Genomic DNA, 12910 nt, shown 5'->3' with positions numbered 1-12910 from the left:
TTAACTCTTCTCACACACAACTTACTATGTAGGGTGATAGATATGTTCATTAACTAAATTTTGTGATGTTTTCACAATGTATATCAAATTATGACATCCTACTCCATAAAATATACAACTTTGTCAATGATGTCAATATAGTTTAAAAAGTATAAATTATTATGCAAATATATAAAGTATTTGTTTCCAATTTGTTAGGTTCATCCTAAATTATTTATTGTTCTTAGGTCCTAATTTACTAATATTGGTAAAAAAAAAAAGAAAAAATATTGTAGAAAAAAATATTATAGAACTTGTATGATGCATGATACCATTGATTTAGTCAGTTTTTATTTTCCATTTTACATGTTAGTAAAATATTTTTGCACACAAGTTAGTGGAAAATGCATTCCCTTTATACAGATGGAGAAAAAAGGATCATAAAGAAAAAACATAATTCCTTAGACTATAAAATTATTATAGGAAACCTCAATTTATTCAATTTTCTATATTAATTTCAGTTCTTTCCCTGTAGGCATATAATATTTTTCTTCACAATGGTGTACAGCTAAATGGACATGTAACTGAAGCTTTAGAACTAAAGTATATTGTCTACATTATCACAGATTGGATTCTCTGAAAGAATCATCTCAGAGCCCCCATCACCTCCTTGTTTCTTGGGCTGTAGATGATGGGGTTGAGCATTGGGGTCAGGGTAGTGTAGAAGACAGCCAGAATCTTATCCTCTGTTGGTGATCAGAGGGATCTAGAGCATAGATAAATATAAACAAAGGTTGCACAGTAGACAGTCACCACAGTGAGGTGGGTGCTGCAGGTTGAATAGGCCTTCTTCCTCCCTTCTACTGATTTCATGCATCAGTTTGCTTGGAGAACTCAGCCATAGGAACATACAATAACAATGAAAGGAAACATAAGGAAGAGGGCGGAGCTTACAAACAGTGTACTCATAGATCCAGGTGTCCACACAGGACAGAGTTAACCTGGCCATAACATCACAGAAGAAATAGTTGATGGCTCTGGACTGGCTAAGGGATATGGAGAATATATGTTGTGGGAGCATAGGAGTTGATCAAGCTCATTATCCTGTTATTATCAACACACATACTCTTTTGCTCATACAAATGACATAGTGGAGAGGAAAGCAAATAGCCACATAATGATCATAGGCCATAGTGGCCAATAGTAATCCTTCTCCACCAGCTAAAGCCATAAAGAAGAAACGCTGAACTGCACACCTGACTAAAGAAATAGACTTGTTTCCAGAGAAATAATCAGAAACCATCTTGAGGACAATGGTGGAGATGTAGTTCAGGTCCATGAGGGAGAGCTGACTAAGTAGAAAATGCATGGGTGTGTGAAGAGGGGTATCCAGGAGGATGAGGACGATCATGCACAGGTTGCCAAACAGAAGGATTAGGAAAACGCGAACAATGAAAATGAAGAAAAACAGGCCAATTCTTGAAGGTGGGAATAACCCCAATAAGATGAAATCAGTAGAAGTTTGATTTTAATTTTCCATGTGGCATTAATTTTTTCCTAAAAACAGACACAACAGTAAATTAATATAGAACAGAATGCTATTTTTATTTCATTATTTCATTCATACAGTGATTTACTCATTGAATATTGCAGCTTCTAAATGAAGAACAAACTTAACTATTTTGAAACAAAATCCTCAGTTTTTGCTTCATAGGTAAAATCTTCATGAGGCAAACATCTGTGGCCAAAATATTCTCTACAAATCTGTGAATTTGTAAGAATAATATATTTCTCAGGGCGACTCAGTTGAGCATCTGATTCTTGATTTTGGCTCAGGTGATGATCTCAGGGTTGTGAGATTTAGCCCCACATTAGTCTCTCCAGTCAGTGGGAAGTCTGATGGAGGTTCTCTCTCTTCCTCTCCCTCTTCTTTTTCCTCTGCCTTTCCACACTCTATCAAATACATAAATACATCATATATATATATTTATATATATATTATATATACATATATCGTATATATAAATTTCTCTAATAACATCATTAGGATATAAACATTTTATTTTTCTACATAAATTCAGTTATCTTCAAAGACAGAACTTATAAGTTAAATGTATGCATAGTTAATCAATGTAAATGCATAAATTATAGACCCATATTTGAGTAAATTTTGTTTACCCTTAGAGGATTCTTTTTATCTTTTATATTTAAACACTAACATTTCAGAAACTGCAGTAGTCTATGAGGTCATGTGCAGATCTGCATTCTCTTTTTGTGTTCTCCTCCAAAAGATTGGCACAACAGCTCCTTAGATATCAATTGTTGTTATTTGCTTCTTTGTTTCAGAAATCTATAACAAATCTTTATTGCCAAATACCATTTATGTAAAGCCATTTTCTTCTTAAAAATAAAAGATTTTATTTATTTATTTGATAGAGAGAGTGCACACGCAAGCAGGTGGAAAGGCAAGCAGAGGGAGAGGGAGAAGCAGGCTCCCCACTGAACAGAGAGCTTGACATGGGGCTAGTCCCAGGATCTTGAGATCATGACCTGAGCCAAAGGCAGATACTTAACTGACTGAACCACCCAGGTGCCTCAAAGCCATTTTCTTCTGCCTCCTTACCCAACTTTAGAATGCTCTCATTAAAATAGGCCCCTTCTCTGAGAATCTATAATCCAATTTCATTTTTCTTTCCATGTAAGCTCAAGCTCTCTTGAAAGATGTATGTTCAGTCCATCTGTTTCTCAATACTTACATAACATTACACATTGCTTTATGGCACCTTTTTGTACTTATTCTTTTTTTTCTATCTTTTTGTTTTTATGCATTTAAAATTCTTTCCATCTTATTCCATAGATAAGTGTGGGAGTATAAGCACATATATTTATCACTGCTCTGTCATAAACCCCAACTGACATGATAATAAAGAGATACACTCTTCTTGTATCATGATTCAAAGGGGCACATGCAACCCAAAGTTTATAGCAGTGATGTTCACAATAGCCAAAATATGGGAAGAGCTCAGATATCCATTGACAGATGAATGGATAAAGAAGAACTGGTATATATGGAACATTATTCAGCCATCAAAAAGAATGAAATCTTGCAATTTGCAACAATATAGATAGGATCAGAGGATGTTATGCTAAGCAAAATAAGTCTGTCAGAGAAAGACAAATATCATATAATTTCACTTATATGTGTAATTTAAGAAACAAAACAGATGAACATAGGGGAAGGGAGGGAAAAATAAAATACGATTTAAACAGAGAGGGAGGCAAACCATAAGAGACTCTTAACTCTAGGAAACAAACTGAGGATTGCTGGAGGGGAGGTGGGTGGGGGAATGGTGTAATTAGGTAATGGGCATAAAGAAAGTCACCTGATGTAATGGTCACTGAATGTTACATGCAACTGATGAATCACTAAATTCTACCCTGAAACTAATAACACATTATATATTAACTAAATTAAATTTAAATTAAATTAAAAAGGAAAAAATACATTATTAATTTAAGGAAAACTGGAGAAGAAAATGGTGTGGAGCGATAAGAGAAGAAAAAGTTCAGGACCCTTTGGAAAATGAAATTTTAAGAAACAGTTCTTCATTTAAAAGGAGAAAGAGAGAGTGGGTTGCCTGGTGGCAAGATCAGTTAAGCATCTGACTCTTCATTTTGGCTCAGGTCCTGATCCCTGGGTCCTGGGATTGAGCCCTGCATCTGGCTCCCAACTCAGTGTGGAGTCTGCTTGAGATTCCTTTCTCCCTCTGCCCCTCCCCCCATGAATTCTCTCACTCTTTCTTTCTAAAACAAACAAATAAATAAAATCTTTAAACAAAAAGGAGAAGGAGAAATGTCATTCTGAGAGTCTTATTCATGGGAATGAGTGGAAGCATTCTCCTGTAGAGGGAATACTATCAGCAAGAAAACTCAGCATACCATTAGAAGTTGTTAAATCTACAGAACAAATATTATATATTATATAAAAGGAAGTGTCAGATAATAATAAAAGATTTCTGGAAATTAAAAATATAATAATTAATATAATAAATTCATTAAAAGTTTCAAAAGATAAACTGGAGAAAATTGACTAGAAAGAAAGCAAGAACAAAAAGAAAACATAAAAAGTTTGACATTAAAAAAAAAAATGCCTGGGCAGCTCAGTTGGCTGAGCATAAGCCTCTTGATTTCAGCTCAGGTGATTATCTCAGGGTGCTGGGATTGAGTACCATGTCTTGACTCCTGCTTAGCTGAGAGTCTGCTTCTCTCCTTCTCCCTCTTCCTCTGCCCCTGCCCCCGCTGGTACTCTAAATCAATCAATCAATCTTTTTAAAAATAAAATAAAATAATTTTTAAAAAGATAGAGAATTAATATAATTCAATTTATACATATGGGTATTCTTAAAAATGCAAATGGCCTAATAATTAAGGAGTGAATATTATCAACAAGAATTTTTCTCAGAACTGTTATACTTGAGGTATAATATTTAAATACAATGCAAAGAACACAGAAGCACAAATGATGTTATTTATTAAAAGATTTTTTTGGAAACTTCTATCTTCTTATAAACAATTTCTTGACAATTCTTAATATCAGCCAAAAATTTATATTACTACGCTTCTTTAGAGAAATTATAATGATACAATTAGAAGACATATATTCAGTGATAACTAATAAAATAGTATCAGGTTTTGCAGTATGTTATATTTTCATATAAAACCAGTAATTTCCAGAAAATGAAACAATTCCATCAATGCATGCCCCAGAACATAAAGTGGGATGTAGCTGTGATAGAGCATGGGAGGAGAGAAAGAGGGTGAAGGTGGTGATGTAGAGAGGAAGCAGCATCTCACTCACAGTGGCCTCATTTAGAAACCACAGTCTGGTATTTGGGATTTAAAAATCAAGCATGAGAAGATAAACATATTGTCTAAAATATCAGGAGAGTATTGGAACAAATTACAAAATAATTTGAGCATTTACTTTGGGTGTCAGGAGGAGTGGGTTATAGGACCATCATTTTACCTTATGGTTTGTTGATGCCATGTCCATGCATTATTTGAATAAATTATTAAAGTCATATACAAATTATTTCACAGTTAATAATTTTCAGTTACTCAAATTATTACATATGTGAATCTCCAGATACATTGTAAAATACTGGATCTATGTGGAACAATTGACTTTAAAATTTTGTGTGGAGTTTGACAACTTACAGGGGAAAATCTAGGAGAGCTATTTTATTTTCCTAAAATGGCATTTAGTTTAATTATGAGACCAGAATATTAGGTTGATATCATTGGATATAGTTTATATTCATAACATCAATTATTGACAAGATTGAAAATGTAATATTTATAACTACCAATGGAATCAACATTGCTAGTATTCTTATCATTTGCAGTATATATAAAGCTGATATGACAAAGATTTCATTAGGTAGTTAATATTATCCCAGAATAATTCTGAGAAAAACAACACATAACCAAAGTAATAAAAGGAAAGTCAAATTTCTTCTTTAATTCCATTGTCGCATGACTGCTAATGCAGAATAATTTTGAATTATCTATGTCCCCCTATTGTATACACTAATAAACTATATGTGATATTATTTAAAGAAATGTTGCATCTGAAAGGGAAGCAACATCAGCCATTGAATATCTGTTTCAAGGTCTAAAGTAATAATACTGTTTTTCTTTTATAAAAATAAATTAGATGTTTCCCCTTTCATTTTGCTTTAGTCCAATGAAATACAATGAATAATGTATTTACAAACCATTTACAAAAGATTTTCACGTTTTGTTTTTTTTAGTTCTGTTAAGTATACGCAGGTGAAAATCAATCAGGTGGTTTTTTATTAACTTGGAGAAACAAGTCTTGAACCTGACAAGGCCTATACACAGAGAATACAGAACTATCAACTTTTATTGGCCATTTCCACTGGGTGGAATCAGACTTGTGTTAATATTTGTGCCATAATTAAATTTTATTTAACCCTGAACAATGGCTCTTGAAGTTGATGTAACCTAAAAATTTTATAGATGATAAACCAAGATTCAGGTTTTAAGTGACTTTTTCTGCTTCCACTGCTACTAATTTAGCTTCTAGATTGATAGATATAGATATTTACATGCTAAGAATGTATTTAAATTGATAAATGGTCTTATCCTTCAAAAGGCAATTCTGACATTAGTGGATATTGTTTTCACTTGTTAAAACTAAAAAAATATATATAGTCTTCTCATTTAGTGCCCTGAATATGTCTTGCCAGGCCTTTCTGGCTTGGCAGGTCTCTGTGGATAGGTCTGACGTTATTCTGATGTTCTTCCCTCTGTACATAAGGAACCTCTTCCCCCTAACTGCCTTTAAGATGGTTTCCTTGGTTCTAGGATTTGCCAGTTTTACTATTACATGCCAGGGTGTTGGCCTGTTTTCCTTGATCTTGGGAGGGGTCCTCTCTGCCTCTAGGACACGAATGTTTGTTTCATTCCCCAGATTAGGGAAGTTCTCAGCTATGATATGCTCAAATATATCTTCTAGTCCTCTCTCTCTCTCCACCCACTCTGGGATTCCAATAATTCTGACATTGGAACGCTTCGTGGTGTCACTTATTTCTCTGATTCTTTTATCATGGATTCTGAGTTGTTTTTCTCTGGCTTCCTCTTTTCCCTTTTTGTCTATTAATTGGTCTTCTAAATCACTAATTCATTCTTCTGTCTTGCTTACCCAGGCTGTTAAGTTATCTAGATTAGACTGGATCTCATTGATAGCATTTTTAAGTTCTGCCAATTCAGCTTTCATTTCTGCCCTCAAAGACTCTATGTTGTCATTAATTGATTTCTCCATTCTAGCTATCATCTTCACAATTGCTACCCTGAATTCCATTTCTGACATCTTGGTTATATCTGAATCCATTTGTAAATCCATGGCATAAGTCATAGTCTCTGAATTTTTCCTATTTTGGGGGTCCCTCCTCCTAGTCATTCCATTGAGGGGTGCTTGAGGGAATGTATAGAGTCCAAGTTATTGACCACAACCCAAGCAAGATGCACCTGTTTTTTAGGGAGCTTAGGGGTGCTGACCTCTTATTTTCCCAGCCTATCTTCTGAGGGAGGGGCCTGCTGTGCTGTTACTCAGGCAACCCTGTTTGGGCAGAGTTGCCCTGCCCCCTGTGGCAAGGGATGTGCTCAGTGAAAACTGGTTTTGGGGGGCTTTTGTTCTCTGATGGCCTTCCCTGGTGGCTTTCCATATCTCTTCTGAGAGTCAGAGCAGAAGAGATTGTTTCCAACCCTCTGCCTCAGAGCAGAGAGATTGCAGTCTGTTCTTCAGTGAGGTCTCCAGGCCACACTATCTCCCTTTCTGTCTGTGCTGCTATAAACTGCAGGAATGTTCACAATAGCTAAACTGTGGAAAGAGCTGAGATGCCCTCAACAGATGAATGGATAAAGAAAATGTGGTCCATATATACAATGGAATATTACTCAGCCATCAGAAAGGATGAATACCCAACTTTTACATCCACATGGATGGGACTAGAGGAGATTATGCTAAATGAAATAAGTTAAGCAGAGAAAGTCAATTATCATATGGTTTCACTTATTTGTGGAACGTAAGGAATAGCATGGAGGACATTAGGAGAAGGAAGGGAAAAATGAAGGGGGGGACATCAGAGAATGAGATGAACCATGAGAGACTATGGACTCTGAGAAACAAACTGACGGTTTTAGAGGGGAGACGGTGGGGGATGGGTTAGCCCGGTGATGGGTATTAAGGAGGGCTCGTACTGCATGGAGAACTGGGTGTTATATGAAAACAATGAATCGTGGATCACTACATCAAAAACTAATGATGTATTCTATGGTGACTAACATAACATAATAAAATTAAATAAAAAAAAACTATATAAATAAATAAATATGAAAAAATGAATGATCTTAAAATAGAAATTCTGTATAGATAAAAGAGGGTCATGAATATGTATGACCTTTATGCCCAAATAAACTGATTTAGTTTTTTTTAAGATTTCATTTATTTATTTGACAGAGAAAGAGAGAGCACAAGTAGGGGTGAGCAGCAGGCACAGGCAGAGGGAGAAGCAGTCTCCCTGCAGAGCAAGGAGCCCAGTGCAGGACTCAATCCCAGGATCCTGGGATCATGAGCTACCCAGATGTCCCCAAAATGGATTTAGTTTTTAATTTTTACTCATTTTACAATCTCCTGTTTCCTCTTCTGTTATGGTTATCACATTGTCACTTTTTCCTTACAAATATCCAGCTCTAATGAATGGCATAGTAAATGCAGACATCACTTCCAAATCCTCCAAATGAATTGCAATTCATACCTTGTCCCCAATACCAAAGTGTCCTAGGTGATTTTGATTACCAAAAACACAAGAACAAAAAACAAAAAAAGTACCCATATTATCTCCTCTGTAAATCAAGTTGTAAATGTGCATATTCAAGACACAGTCAGTTTATTCCTACATCATGGTGAAGAAAACTTCCCAATTACTGCCTGAGTTTTAAAGTGATAGGCAATTACCATCACTTGAATTCAATAGCCATTATATTGCTTGCATAGATATACTTTTGTATGCTTGTATTTAGTTAAAAACAAAAACTGAAAAAAGCTTCACATTAGTGCTTTATACATTTACAGAAGAAATATATTTTTTGAATAGCCTCATTATAAAGATGAAAAAATGATTCCTATAAAGTGAATTATTTAAGACTATGTAGTGATACAATGACAGATCTGGTTGGGTGACCTCTAGAAGCTAGATGATGCAGAGTTTTCCCCTGAATCTTTTTTTTTTTTTTCTGCACCACCTTGTCTTTGATCAAAATCAATTCCAAAGAAAGATCTTACTGGTCACTAAATAAGTTTGGTCACATTTGGTCTGATCATTTAAATTGGTACAACAAGAATGTAAAGTTACTAAAGAAGCCTTAAGTTGGATTTCTTGGAAGTTTTATTAGATTAGACTTTTAAAATCATCTAACTGTAAAAACTCTCCATTAGATTTCACATCAATTTGGGTCACTCCTTCTCTTCTCAAGATCCTTGAGATAGTGTAAAGTGCTTAAATTTCCCAAAAGGGAACTTTCTCATTCACCAGTAAGGGAGGAATCCTATAAAACAGGTACCAGGTCAGATTTCCAGGAGAACTTTGAATTCATTGGCTTAATAATGTTTACCTCATTTCTTTGAAATGTCTCATCATACTTGTATTTGCATATCCCTAGATAATAATTATTTTGCATTGACATCAGTCACATAGAATTTACAGCATTGTGAGATGGCTTTCGGAGATTCCAAATCAGATAACCGAAAAGAGTGTCCTCTGGGGTGTTGGCAAGCATATAGTTCTACACAATATCCTTCTGTAGAATCTTACATAAGATTACACATTCTTTTAAGTGTTTCCACTAGATTCTACTATAAAAAAAGATAAAGAATATATAGTTTGTGTACTTTAGTTACTTAGAATTAGTAATCGTAAGGGCGCCTGGGTGGCTCGGTCATTAAGTGTCTGCCTTCAGCTCAGGTCATGATCCCAGAGTCCTGGGATCGAGCCCCGCATCGGGCTCCCTGCTCCTCAGGAAGCCTGCTTCTCCCTCTCCCACTCCCACTGCTTGTGTTCCCTCTCTCGCTGTATCTCTCTCTGTCAAATAAATAAAATCTTTAAAAAAAAAAGAATTAGTAATCGTATTACATATTTAAGAAAGGTGTGATTTAATTGTTTAAAAAGTTATACAGCTTCATATGTTAATGAACCATAAAGAGATCTAAAATACATAGTATTGGTACATGCATATATTTGTGTACCTCTAAATTATATGCTTTTATGAAATCTCATATAATGAATCAGCATTAATGGTAAATAAATAGAAAAATAGGTAGACATATTTTGAGAGATGAAAATAATTAATACTCAATATACTTTGAGTTTGGATTCAGACTGAAGATGTGTCTGTTCTGTTTTATTGCACAAGCAAGTTACAGATAGTTTGGAGTCCAAACCATATCTAGCTCTAGTTTTGAAACTTAGCAATATAAACTTGGATTAGTAAATTTAACTCTATGAGTCTCATCTATAAATGAGCAAATCAAAACCACAATGAGATATCCACTGACACCTGCTAAAGTGGCTATTATCGAAAAGATAATAAGTGTTGGCCAGGATGTAGAGAAAAGGGAATCCTTTGGCAGTGTTCTTGGGAATGTAAATTGGTATAGTCACTATGTAAAAGTATATGGGAGTTCTTCAAATAATTAAAAATACCATATGATCCTACAGTCCCACTTCTAGGTGTATATCCAAAGGAAGTAAAATCTGTATCTTGAAGCAATATCTGCACTCTGAGTTTTTCAGCATTATTTTTAAAAGTTAAGATATGTAAAACACACACACACACACAACTAAGTGTTCATCAACAAATGAATGGATAAAGAAAGTGTGGAATATGTATTCAACCCAAAAGAATCCACCAAACAATGGCTAGAACTGATAAATAAATTCAGTAAAGTCTCAGGATACAAAAGCAAAGCACAGAAATCTGTTGCATTTCTATACACCAATAATGAAGCACCAGAAAAAGAAATTAAGGAATCTGTCCCATTTACAATTCACTCAAAACAATAAGATACCTAGAAATAAACCTAACCAAAGAGGTGAAAGACCTGTACTCTGAAAATTATAAAATTCTGATGAAAGAAATTGAAGAGGACAAAAAGAAATGGAAAGACAGTCCATGCGTGGATTGGAAGAACAAATATTGTTAAAATATCTATACTACTCAAAGCAGTCTACACATTTAATTCAATCCCTATCAAACTACCAATAGTATTTTTCACAGAGCTAGAACAAATAACCAAAGCAACCTTGAAAAAGAAATATAAAGCTGGAGGGATCACAATTCCAGACATCAAACTGTATTACAAAACTGTAGTGTTTAAGACAGTATGGTACTGACACAAAAATGGACACATAGATGAACATAACAAAATAGAAACCCCACAAATGAACCCACAACTCTATGGTCAACTCATCTTCAACAAAGCAGGAAAGAATATCCAATGGAAAAAAGACGGTCTCTTCAACAAATGGTGTTGGGAGAACTGGACAGTAACAAGCAAGAGAATCATACCACCTTGAAAATGGAAATATTTCCATTTGCAACAACGTGTCAGTAGGATAAAGACTGCTCAATTACACTTGTTTGTGGAATCTAAAATGGTCAAACTCTTAGAATTAGAAAGTTAAATGACTGTCATTAAATCTGAGGGGAGGGAGAATTTGGGGAGACTTGGGTCAAAGGCTGTAAAATTTCCATTATGCAAGATGAGTAAGTACTGGAGATCTCATGCACAGCAATTTGAATATGATTAACAATACTGTACTTTATAGTTGAAATATCTAGGAGCATTAATCTTAAGTGGTCTCACTAGCAAAGGAAAAAGAAAGAAAAAAGAAAGAAACTGTAAGTTGATGGACACATCAATTGGCTTGATTATGGTGATTATTTCACAATGTGTACATACACTAAAACATCAAGTTGTACATTTTAAATATATAAAATTTGTATTTAGCAAAAATACTTTAGGAAGAAAAAAAACAAGGGTAATTATAAGGTCGTATAAGATAATGTAAATGGCTTACTTAAAACGTGCTTTGCACAAGTTATCACTGAGCAATAGCTGTGGCATTTACTCTTTATTATCACCATCCAGCAACATCAAGGAAGGTACCATCAAATTATTTTCATCTAACGCTTGATATGACTAGATTCATCATCAGTATAATTCCCAAATCATTTCTGTGTGTCATTTCCATCTGATTTTCACAAAGTATCCTCAATTTCTAATGTAGATATTATTTCACTTGAAGTTCAGTTATACATACACAAGGTTAAAAGATAAAACACCAAACGTAAACACAGAAATCAGTAAAAAAAAAAAAAAAAAAAAACAAAAAACTAATACACCAACTATTTCTATGAATACTTGAATTATTTCTAGGTGTCCTTTAAATTTAGAAAATATATAATTGTCCCAGAAACAAATTTTGCTTTTACTATTTTGCCTTTCTTATGGTTTAATTTTATATTTTTGAATAAAGTTGAGACAAGGAATCATTTAATTAGAAATAACAGATTCTTATAAATTAAAACAGTGTGTAACAATAATAAGTTTGCCCTGGCAACCATGTAACTACTGTGCTGATCGGCAAAATGTCCTCAGAAAAAACAGGAGAGGGAGACACAGGCTTCCAGTTATGAAATGAATAAATCACAGGAATAAAAGCACAGCATAAAAATATAGTCAATGATATTGTAATAGTGTTGTATGGTGTTAGATTGTATCTACACTAAAAGTAAATGTAGCATATGTAAAAACTTGCCATATCACTATGTTGTACACCTGAAACTAATGCAACACTGTGTGTCAACCATATGCAAATAAAAAATGTAAAAAAAACCCAAACCAACGAACCACACACACACACACACACACACACACATCAAAGAAAGGAAATTCTACTTTCTACTATTGTTATTGAGGATTTGTACTCTTACATGTTAGTTTTGTTCATCAAATTTTATGTAAACCCATCTAAAACTATGCCAATAAGACTCAATCCCATATTTTACACAGACCTTCATATCCTTTCCCATTCAGACACCATATTTATGAACTAACCCCAAAATCACTTCCTATTATTAAAAATACAGCCATTCCTGCTCAAACTCTACTTAAAATCTTCTACCTCTGGTCTTGACCAACCCTTACATAGATCAATTCACTAATTTTAAACAGATCACCTTAAAATTATAATGATTTTAATCTAGACAGTAATCCAAACTGCCAGAATTAATGCAATGGCATCAACATTAAACAGTCTTTTTTTTTTTTTTAAAGATTTTATTT

General features: G+C 34.2%; 1 pseudogene; it reads right to left on the bottom strand.

The window, feature by feature from the left end:
- Positions 1 to 624: 624 nt before the first annotated feature.
- On the bottom strand, positions 625 to 1519 carry LOC123852060 (olfactory receptor 2L3-like; annotated as a pseudogene).
- Positions 1520 to 12910: the final 11391 nt, after the last annotated feature.

Source organism: Mirounga angustirostris, unplaced genomic scaffold (genome assembly GCF_029215605.1).
Source record: "Mirounga angustirostris isolate CCGP_5_RB_7025 unplaced genomic scaffold, mMirAng1.0.hap1 SCAF_7, whole genome shotgun sequence".
NCBI classification, from domain to species: Eukaryota; Metazoa; Chordata; class Mammalia; order Carnivora; family Phocidae; genus Mirounga; species Mirounga angustirostris.
The sequence above is the reverse complement of the archived record's forward strand: the minus strand, read 5'-3'. Positions and strand labels throughout refer to the sequence as shown.